This window comes from Natator depressus, chromosome 6 (assembly GCF_965152275.1).
Source record: "Natator depressus isolate rNatDep1 chromosome 6, rNatDep2.hap1, whole genome shotgun sequence".
Lineage (NCBI taxonomy): Eukaryota > Metazoa > Chordata > Testudines > Cheloniidae > Natator > Natator depressus.
Window position 1 is genome coordinate 68,534,834 of NC_134239.1, and position 12,029 is coordinate 68,546,862.

The following is a 12,029-nucleotide window of genomic DNA, read 5'->3' on the forward strand; positions in this document are numbered from 1 at the left end:
AGGAAACCTGCACAGCACCTTCAAAAGACAAGACTGGGAGCTTAGATTCATAACTTTGCTAGACACGAAAAAAACCTGAACAGAGACACTGGATTTATGGCTTATTACAACAATCTATAGAAAGAAAAGGAGTACTTGTGGCACCTAAGAGACTAACAAATGTATTTGAGCATAAGCTTTCATGAGCTACAGCTCACTTCATCGGATGCATGCAGTGGAAAATACAGTGGGGAGATTTTATATACACAGAGAACATGAAACAATGGGTGTTACCATACACACTGTAACGAAGGTGATCAGGTAAGGTGAGCTATTACCAGCAGGAGAGGAAAAAAAACAAAACAAAAACCCTTTTGTAGTGATAATCTAGGTGGGCCATTTCCAGCAGTTGACAAGAACATGTGAGGAACAGTAGAGGGGAAAATAAACATGGGGAAATAGTTTTACTTTGTGTAATGACTCATCCACTCCCAGTCTTTATTCAAGCCTAATTTAATGGTGTCCAGTATGCAAATTAGTTCCAATTCAAAACCAGACTCCAACGAGAGACTGCTGAAGTTTTTTTTGTTGAAGAATTGCCACTTTTAGGTCTGTAATAGAGTAATCAGAGAGACTGAAGTGTTCTTCGACTGGTTTTTGAATGTTACAATTCTTGACATCTGATTGGTGTCCATTTATTCTTTTACATAGAGACTGTCCAGTTTGGCCAATGTACATGGCAGAAGGTCATTGCTGGCACATGATGGCATATATCACATTGGTAGATGTGCAGGTGAACGAGTCCCTGATACCGTGGCTGATGTGATTAGGCCCTATGATGGCATCCCCTGAATACATATGTGGACACAGTTGGCAACGGGCTTTGTTGCAAGGATAGGTTCCTGGGTTAGCGGTTCTGTTGTGTGGTGTGTGGTTGCTGGTGAGTATTTGCTTCAGGTTGGGGGGCTGTCTGTAAGCAAGGACTGGCCTGTCTCCCAAGATCTGTGAGAGTAATGGGTCGTCCTTCAGGATAGGTTGTAGATCCTTGATGATGCTACACCATCTGCTCAAGAAACTACCTGAAAAAGCACAAGAACAAATCCACACAGACAAACTTCTAGAACTCCGACCAGGGGTTTTCTATCTGCTACCCAAGATCCATAAACCTGGAAATCCTGGACACCCCATCATCTCAGGCATTGGCACCCTGACAGCAGGATTGTCTGGCTATGTAGACTCCCTCCTCAGGCCCTACGCTACCAGCACTCCCAGCTATCTTCGAGACACCACTGACTTCCTGAGGAAACTACAATCCATCGGTGATCTTCCTGAAAACACCATCCTGGCCACTATGGATGTAGAAGCCCTCTACACCAACATTCCACACAAAGATGGACTACAAGCCGTCAGGAACAGTATCCCTGATAATGTCATGGCAAGCCTGGTGGCTGAACTTTGCGACTTCGTCCCCATAACTATTTCACATTTGGGGACAATGTACACCTTCAAATCAGCGGCACTGCTATGGGTACCCGCATGGCCCGACAGTACACCAACATTTTTATGGCGGATTTAGAACGCTTCCTCAGCTCTCGTCCCCTAATGCCCCTACTCTACTTGCGCTACATTGATGACATCTTTATCATCTGGACCCATGGAAACAATGGGTGTTACCATACACCTGCTGGAAATGGCCCACCTTGATTATCACTACAAAAGGTTGTGTTTTTCCCTCTCCTGCTGGTAATAGCTCTCCTTACCCGATCACTCTTGTTACAGTGTGTATGGTATTGTTTCATGTTCTCTGTGTATATAAAATCTCCCCACTGTATTTTCCACTGCATGCATCCGATGAAGTAAGCTGTAGCTCACGAAAGCTTATGCTCAAATAAATTGGTTAGTCTCTAAGGTGCCACAAATACTCCTTTTCTTTTTGCGGATACAGACTAACACGGCTGCTACTCTGAAAACAATCTATAACTTACTCACTGTCCCCCATCCCCACTTCCGCCCTCCTTTCACTTTCCCCTCTACAACTGGTGAAGTGCTAAAAGGACACTTCACCTTGAATGGTCCCTTGAAATATGTGCTAACTACTTATGCTAAACAATCTGTTCCACCTTGTATATAGCTGTGACATTCTAAATATCCTTCCCAGACCTGAGCTCTGTGTGGCTCGAAAGTATGTGATTTTCACCAACAGAAGTTGGTCCAATAAAATATATCACCTCACTCACTTTTTCCTCAATTAAACAAAAACTACATATATGTCTGAAAAAATTACCACCTACTATTGTTATAAATAACACCAAAGATTAACTACATTAATGCAACATTTGAGATTTCTCATGCATAAAAGTCAGGGAATGGTTTTGTTACTTAACTTCTAGCAGGCTATCATTACTACGGACAACAACCACAGAAATATTGTTTCAATGCAAAGGTCCAAGTTTTGGTGGTTCTTTTACATGTAGTACTCATTAGTGGCAGTCCCCAAAGTAGCAATAACTAGTGCTTACAAAACTATTCCAGAGGCCAACCACAACATCCTTTCTATTTACATATCACAGCGCATAATTAAAAATGAATGAATGGGATGGAACATAGCATTATGTTTAGTACACTCATTCATGAGGTCATTTATTAAATGGTTTAAAAAAGCAGCACCCAACAAAAAAGCCATACTACTAATAAACAAACATTCATTCTGTAATGTATTTTTACATATTACTTTTTAAAAAGACATGGTAATGAAGACATCATGGATCACACTGATCATGGTAATTTACACTACATTAAGCTATCTGCTACACTTTAATATGCTGGAAAAATTGCGGCCTCCCTATTGAACTATTCACTAAGGCCAAATTCTTTTCTCAGCACACTGCTTGAGTTGCCAGGCTGCACACTGGGGGCTTGTCTACACTGGCAATTTACAGCGCTGCAACTTTCTGGCTCAGGGGTGTGAAAAAACACCCCCCCGAGCACAGCAAGTCTCAGTGCTGTAAAGCGCCACGTAGACAGTGCACCAGCGCTGGGAGCCGCACTGTGCGGCGCCACGACCACAAAAGCCATGTTAAAGCGCTGCCGCAGCAGGGCTTTAGCATTGCCAGTGCAGACTAGCCCTTAGTTTCCAGGGATCATTAGAAGGAAGAACGATTCTCCACCACCTCCAGCTACAGAACAGTAGGAAAGTCGCTCCATAGTGTTGGGGTTGCTCACAACCAATCATCTGCCTAGTCATGAATTCAACAGCCCTCTCCTATCCTGCATGCTGGATTGTCGGGGGACTCCTATAGAACTGTACTATGCAGCATGTAGATTGTGAGGAAAAGTATAGACACAGGCTGAAGCTGTGTCAGCAACCACTTGCATATGGTGGTACCATGGCTCAGCCTTGCCACATAGCATTGCCCAGAATCAGCAGGTGACTCCAGATTGAAGACTTTACACATAAGGTAGGGCTCGCTCAAGGTCTCAGAGGGATTGGAATAGAGGGTCTCACAAATTTGAAGGAGTGCAGAGTAGCAAAATGTGACAGGCTTTTGATGGGATGACTTCCAGACAGGTTCATCTGACAGAGGCTCCTTCAAGCGGTCTGCCTGTGGGGTTCATAGAGACGGGGAGAGGGACTTTCTTCTAAAGCGAACAGCAGTGGACCTGAAAATAAGGAACTTAGTGCTCCTTTTCCAGTCTCACAGAAACAACTTCAGCAGCAAACACACCTTTTTTTTCTTTTTATCTGAAGGGGCTAGAGTTAAATATATATATAGAATATTGCCGTAATGAGTAGTTTTATACCATAACTAAATTTTCCCACTTTTAATAGAGTCAGATAAATGAGTGTTTGTTCCAAACTCAGTGTTTCCTTTGTTAACACAATCCCTAATTTTTTTAGTGGGGGAGGAAGCCCCTTCAAGTCCCCAGTTTTCTATGCCCCTGAGTTTAAGTGTGGATCATGTGGATTTTCTGTAGCAGCCAACCAGCATGAGCCCTACATTTTGCTGGGCCCTATACAAAGTAATATACAGTGGTCTTATCATTGATGTGTGCTAACAAGGGTCCCACAAAAATACTGGGTTTCTCACAGTGTGGCCCAGACGCTTTCAGACAGAGTAATGAGTTGCCATAACAATTGAAGTGGTGGAAGCGCCAGAGGTACTATAGACACAGCTTTATTTAAGTTAGCATGGTATAAAAAATGAGCAATATGTTTTGCCTTCTAAAAAATAATAATCAAAAACACTAACTAGCATCCCTCCCTTCCCCCAATAAAGAATCTAGGGCAAAAATCAGACAGTAAGTTAATAAACCTACACTGAAACAGAAGTACTTAGTGAAAAGAGTTAAGACTGAAAGTGTGTTTCAACGGTATCCAGCTAATAATAAATAAAATAATATTTCACTTTCTTTATAAAAGTTCTACACCTCTTAAAAAAAATATAATAATAATAAAAAAAAAATCCCAACCTCAGAATGTCTGGAAATAAACTGAGATTTCACCAGTTCCTTCTGCCATATAACACTTCAACATTAGCTATCACCATTCCAATTAGCTATCACCATGCCTACCCAACTTGTCTGCCTCCTAATTTTGTTCTAAAAAGGGAAATACAGTGTTAGAGGTGTACTCAGGTATAATTGTTACAAACATTTTTTATGTAGCTTATTACATGGGTAATATTTTGAAAACAAAAACCTAATTCCAGGGCACATTAAGTTACGTCAGCATTCTTTAAGTTTTCTCCTAGGATAATGTTTTGGTGCAGAAGAATACATTCATTAACAGAATTAGAATGATTAATCCATTTGCTGTTCTAAAATGTGTTGATTATAAACTGGTTTAGGTTTATGCAAGGGCACGTAGAAATTTTAATCTTTTTAACTATATTCATATTTAATTATTATTAGTATTGTGGTCGTGTTTAGGAGCCCCAAGGATCCCACTGAGCTAGGCGCTGTACAAACATGACAAAAAGATGGTCCCTGGCCCAAAAAAGCTACTATTTAGCAACTAACATTTTTTTAAAAATAGTAACGTTAATATTATACTTATATTTAAAATCAATGTTTTGAATACCAAGCAGGATCTTATCTCCCAGTACCTTATTTTTTTAACTTCGCATATTTTGTGAATTTTAAGGTGCACAATTTCTGAACCAACTTCAATCTCCAATGGTTTTAAGGTGCAGCCTCATATAGTGTGCATTGCAGTAGTCTAATCTGCTTGCAAACTCCTAACCAGACACAGATGATAAAAAGCTGACTGGGTCACTGCTGTAATATAATTGTCAAACAGCAGCTGTGGGTCTAAAATCACCCTAAATTGTAAACACTATTAACTAATAGCAGATGTACTCATACAGCCAAAGGAGACAATACTACCTCTGCCATCTCCTCCAGTTGCTTTTCCCAACTCACCATCACTACATCACTCTTATCTGAGTTGAGCTTCAGCTACCTCACTCTCATCTATACCCCAATCTCAACTAAACAGTGGCTGACATGCTGAACTGCATCATCTGAATCAGACATGATATAAATATATAGTTGGTTATACTCAACATGCTGACAACACTGCACCCCATACCTCCTTACTAACCGTCCTACTGGCCCCGTGTACAAGTTTATCAGGAGGGGTGACAGAATGGCATCCTGCAGCACTGCACACTTGAGAGCTCTTTAGGAGCTTTAGGATGCATTCAGTCCAATGAAGGGAGCTGTAGCGCACGAAAGCTTATGCTCAAATAAATTTGTTAGTCTCTAAGGTGCCACAAGTACTCCTTTTCTTTTTGCCAAATAGTTACCCAACTATTTGCTAGACAGCAATCGAATGTTAGGATCAGGATTCCTGGATTCTGTTCCACCGAAGCCCAAGGGTTTCAGCTCTGGGTGATGGGGCTCAGGTTAAAGGCCCCTTGCCCGGGGCTGAAGTCCTTGGGCTTTGGACCCCCTGTCCAGGGTGGTGGGGCTTGGGGTTTGGCCCACCCCATCCAGGGTGGAGGGAGCTCGGGTGGGCGGAGCTCGGGTGGGCTCAGGCTTCAGTCCCCCCTCCTGGGGTCGTGTAGTAATTTTTTTTGTCAGAACAGGGTTGCAGTGCAATGAAGTTTAAGAACCCCCTGGTCTAGTGATTACAGATGGGGTAAATCAAGTACATAAATTTGGCATATTCAATCTGAAAGCAGTGTGGCTGAGATCTGGATTGGTCATACCAGAGTCCTGGGTTTCATTGTCATTTGTGGCAGAAATGACTTCAGGCACTCTCTTATCTATTTGTAAAATGGAAGGGGGCAGGGGATGAAACTTGCCTTTCTCTGATGGTCTGGAGTATGAAGCCTTACTCAATAGTACAGGTTTTGAAATACATAGAAATATAAACAGTGGAAGGGGTGAATTTAGAATACATGGCTTCCTGGCACCCTCCCCTCAGCCAAAGAGTATCTGGACAGTGAATCTCTGACTACCCCTGCCACCTGGGAACATCTCTTGGCTTGGTGATCCTGTGTAGGGCTAAATTTTATAATTGTACTATAAGAATTGATGTAAACCTTGATTTCATTCTGCCAGCCACCCTTTTTGAATAACAGAAAGGAATAACCATCTGAGACTGGGATCCTGTTTCCCATATGCATTACAATTAGGACCTGTTATAAAGTTTAGTTAGTAAAAGTCAGGATTTTCTTTTGTGTCTATGATAAATAAATTAGAGAAATGTTGAGGGCCTGAAACCCCAATGTGAATTGTTTTAGTTATAAGATTTAGCAAGGCTTAATTTACAATGTATTCTGTATACCTTTGAAGGTTTCTGTGAGAGACTGTTTGTGTGAATGAGGAATGCATGCATCAGGAAAAGATAAGGTGTAAAAGCCATCACAAATGTCCAGATGGTCAAGAAAAAGTAAAAAGAAAAAAGAAAAGGAGTACTTGTGGCACCTTAGAGACTAACCAGTTTATTTGAGCATGAGCTTTCGTGAGCTACAGCTCACTTCATCGGATGCATCCGATGAAGTGAGCTGTAGCTCACGAAAGCTCATGCTCAAATAAACTGGTTAGTCTCTAAGGTGCCACAAGTACTCCTTTTCTTTTTACGAATACAGACTAACACGGCTGTTACTCTGAAACCTGTCATTAAGAAAAAGTAAGAGACTTGGAAACAGCAGGAGACAATCAGAAAATATCCATTGTATCCATGCTAAACATGTTAGCAGCACTGATGACCTTAGAGGTGAGGTAGGCACCCCTGAAGGCGAGACAATAAATAAATAACAGTAGAAAACCCCAAGATTACCACCACTTAAGGACTAATGATTACAGGATGACATTGCAAAATGCATGGACTCAAATGGGAATTTACAACTATAAAGATGGGGTGTTTTGCCATGGAACTCTGGGTTCAGTCCTGCAAAGCCTTGGAGCATCAGATCGCGACCAACAGAGCCCTCCTCCTCCTCACTCGTGCTCAGTCTAACTGGCCATTAGATTGACTTGAGCTACAACAGACTGGTAACTATAAAGACCATCTGCAGGATATATATCTGTGTGTGTGTGTGTGTGTGTGTGTGTGTGTGTGTGTGTGTGTGTGTGTGTGTGTGTGTGTGTGTGTGTGTGTGTGTGTGTGTGTGTGTGTGTGTGTGTGACTGAAAAGCATATGCTAACTGTTGTATTTACAATAAACGTGGCATTTTGCCTTATCCCTCTTATAAGATCCTATTAGTATTATTTTATTAGTGTAACATTAATTGGTGGAGACTGTACAACAAGAAGTCTGAGTCTTCTAAAGTTTGAAATGTACCACAAAATGCAAGACACTTGAGAAGTCTACATGCAGTCCACGTCCCTCCTGATGTCCTTATCACCACATTTTCCCCCTAATCACCTACCCTCTTCATCTACACCCCTATGCCTCTGGCTCAACCAACTGCTGCAGCAGCTCAGCCTGAAATCAGCAGCAGGCCAGATTAACTTTGTAAACTTTTTAAAATAATTGTACATGTTGCTCTGCATACATATTTAAAAAAAAAAAAAAAAAAGGCTGTACAGGTATGGCCCACGCTGTAGCCACAGGTAACAGGAAAGGGCAAAAGAAACCCAAGTCACCTAACCCCCAACGGGAAAAACAGAACGAAAAATACTGTGTCCTGCCACTGTATGACAAACACCTCTGATCAGATTATTTCTCTGCCATGGCATAATGGAGAACATAATGGAGAATGTATGGAAAACTAGACTGGGAATTGCTGCAGTCTGAAACACCGCCATCGCCACCAGGCAAATGCAGACCAATGATGATTTGCTTCATACAGAAGAGAAGGGAGCGGGATGGGGGAGATCTCTCATCATTGTGGTTTCATATATTTACTTATTACTAACATTCATTCTTTTAGTCACCTTGACCCTCAGTTTTTAGGGAAGATCAATCTTGGTCTTAAAAAAACAGTAATTATTTTTACTAAGCTGGTTTTAGAAGTTCAGAATCCTCCCCTAGATGACCGTCTCATTTTCCTTCTTGATTCCTCTATATCACCATAATGGATGAGCCAGCTCCTAGCAGCAGAGGCTGCTTAAAGAAAAATGAGGGATTCACCTACTGCGGCTGCTTCAGAGACCTGAATTTCAGAGACTTGGAAAAGGAATCTACTCATTTCATATTAGGTCTCTCCAGATCTCACAAAATAATTCCTCCACATAGTTTATGATCTCACTGAAGCTTTCCAAAAGTGCCAGTAAAATGTTTTCTAAGTATAATGCAGCTTCTTTGCTTTCACTATATTATACTTAAAAGCATTAAAACTTTGAACACTGATATTTTAAAATTACATGTTTGTGTGTGAATATGCTGCCATATACCATACAAGCCAAACCTCATGAGGGCAATAATAAATTGTTTCTCATACATTTGTTTGATTTGTGCATGCTACATAATCTCCTGCGTATAGAGTAGGACATCAGACACAAGGCTTCCACAGGATCTGCATTTATTCATTAAGGCCCTGTCTACACTGGCAAGTTTCTGCACAGTAAAGCAGCTTTCTGCGCTGTAACTCCCAAGGTGTACACACTGCCAAGCCACTTAGTGCGCAATTTCTGTGCAGTTGCAGCGCTCAAAAAAAACCCCACCCCAACGAGAGGCATAGAGCTTACTGTGCCGGGGCTAAAGCGTCATGGTGCCAGCGTAGACACTGTGGTCGATTACAGCACTGCAATTGGCCTCTGGGAGGTGTTCCACAATGCCTGTTCTCGCCTCTCTGGTCATTGGTTTGAACTCTATTGCTCTGCCCTCAGGTGACCAAAAGTCATCCCCACCCCGTAAATTCCTTTGGAATTTTGCAAGTCTCCTTCCTGTTTGCTTGGTGATACGTGCAGTCGCCTCCGTGCATCTTTCCAAGTGGCCATGCCTGCTCCACGCACCAGGTGATCCCCCGTTTGGAGCAGTCTGGACTAGCCAGCTTCCACAGTGCAATTGCCACACGCTTCTCCAACAGCAGGGCAGCTCTCATTCTCGTGTCCTTGCACCACAGGGCTGGGGCGAGTTCATCACACAGTTCCATGAATGTGGCTTTCCTCATCCGAAAGTTCTGCAGCCACTGCTCATCATCCCAGACGTGCATCCCGATGTGATCCTACCACTTACTGCTGGTTTCCCGAGCCCAAAAGCGTCGTTCCACTTTGGTCAGCACCTCCGTGAATGCCACAGCAATTTCGTGTCATAGCTACTATGTGTGGCGAGATCAATGTCGCACTCCTCTTGCCTTTGTAGTTTAAGGCATAACACCACTGCCACTCGTGATGTGTTGGTCAGAGCGAACGGCATACTGGTCAACAGTTTGGGATCCATTCCTGCAGCCCAAAGAGGCAGAGCGTGCAGTACACAACCCATTGAAAGATGGCGCCAAATGCAGATGGAAGCACAGAGATTGCTGGGATGCAAAGCAACGCATCACGGGGCATTGGGACAGGACCCAGGATGCCCCATGACCCCCTTCATCTTCCCACAACTCTTAGCGGCAGAAGAGGAAGAAATGCTCTGTGGGATAGCTCCCCAGAGTGCACCGCTCCGAATACCGTTGAAAGTGCTGCAAATGTGAACACGCTATTGCACAGGCAGCTGACAGTGTGAACAGATCTCCCAGTGGAAGACATTACAATTATTTGATAAGTAATGATGGATGAACTAGTAAAAACCACAACTCAACTTGCATTAAGGAATACCAAAAAAAAAAAAAAATCCTTGTACACTCTGATAGAATTCTTTTTCCTAAATGAATGTAGGGTTTGGGAAAGATGCCAGATTAGGAGCACAACTGAATTAAATCCTCCACCCAGTAAGTCAGAAACTGCACAGACAAGGGAAGTGCGAGATTCTTCAGGTTGCTACACCCTGGTAAGAGGGGAAGATCACAGCCCCTGCCCATCCATTCCAATGGTGCTAATTGTCATGGATATCCACAAGGAGCTGGGATAACACCACCAAATCATAACAGAGGTTTGGCAGTCTTTTTGGAATGTTCATTATGCAAGATACAAATGTGTGATATATCACACAATGAAGTACAATGACAGATATGGTCAGATGCAGAGTGAAAACAGTTTCCAAACAATCTGGGCGAGAATTAAACTAAAGTCTTAGGGACTGGAGTCTTTCAGTCATTACCAACTGCCTACTATTACTTAGCCCTTACTTTTCATTTTTGGAAAGTGTCTGAACACCAAAGAAATAGCAAATACAAGAAGTCACAGTCAGTAACATTAAAACAATACTATATTCTTCAAAGTCATAATTGGCCTTCTCCTGCTACTGCAGTTTTCCCCACAGTATAACAGCATGAATTAATGTCAGGATTATAATGTTATTTGGACATATATTTTAATTTGATTTTAAACAGGAAGGATTTCACATGACAGTTGCTTTTGAGATAAAGACAAAAATGCATCCAAAAAAACTTGTAGGCTTCTTCCCTCCCCCCTTGCACAGACTTACAACTTAAACAAAAACTGCAAAGCTTATTTTATTCCAATCTTATTTTTACCTACCTTTTCCCTCCCTCAAACATCAGTGATGTAGAGAAAGGACTTTCTTTTGCATTAGCTGAAGCTGAGAGCAAGTTTTTAAATTAAGTTATAAACTCAAACAACATTTGTCAAGGCCATGGCAACACTTCCATGAATTTAAGCGTGAGAGATGTGCTACTATATTGTTGGTAAAATGAATGGATTAGTTCTCAGGATGGGAAACTCTTCCAGAAACATCTTGTCTACAACATAAAAGGGTTATTTATTTATTACAGGTCAGTAAAGCCAAGAGACAACATGACAGACTCAAGTTAAAAAAAACGGCATCATCAAAACAAAGACTCAGAGAGGGCGCTCATGGCACTTTTCCATTTTTCTGCTATGCTATATTGCTTTTCTCCCTCTTCCCCTAAAACAGATTAAGTTACTAGCCACCCATATTCACACAGCTTCAGTACTTTCTTGCTCTCTTTCCCCTCCTCCCAAAACATCCACAGTACACATGGTTTTGATTATACAGTGTATTATACATATAGGTCACGTTAGAAATCTGTTCTAACTACAGCATCTTCACATTTGTGGGAAATGAACTTGCAATCACAGTATTGAGTGAGGTTATAAGATTTCTTTTGGAAGCAAACAAGCCCTAGGGAACGAGTAACATTCTGAACATCCAGCTTCTGCCTACCAGGGGGAAAAACAACAACAACAACGCAGGGAGGGGGGAAAGGAATGGAAGAGGGAGGCTTCTTACAGAGACTGACAATTGCCTCATTTCTGTTGGGAACAAGTAAAATAAACAGCACCACTTTTTGTTTGTTTGTTTAAGACGATCTTCCAGGGACCTGGTGATCTGAACAGGACTATTTCAGTCATCTTCCTTGTCGCCTTACATGAAACTTTTCAAAACCGAATTTCTTTTCTTCAGATACAAACAAGTGAATCGTAATTGAATACTGCCCCTTCAGCCACTACCATACTGAATATAAAATACCAGCGATTTATCCGTTAACATCCTCAAAGTTGCTAAAACCAGAAAA

The 12,029-nt window shown here is 41.9% G+C and overlaps 1 protein-coding gene across 1 annotated transcript in view; it reads right to left on the reverse strand.

The window, feature by feature from the left end:
* The window catches only part of STARD9 (StAR related lipid transfer domain containing 9), a 200,271-nt gene that overhangs the window by 187,362 nt on the left and 880 nt on the right, over window positions 1–12,029 (reverse strand). The window lies entirely within an intron of this gene.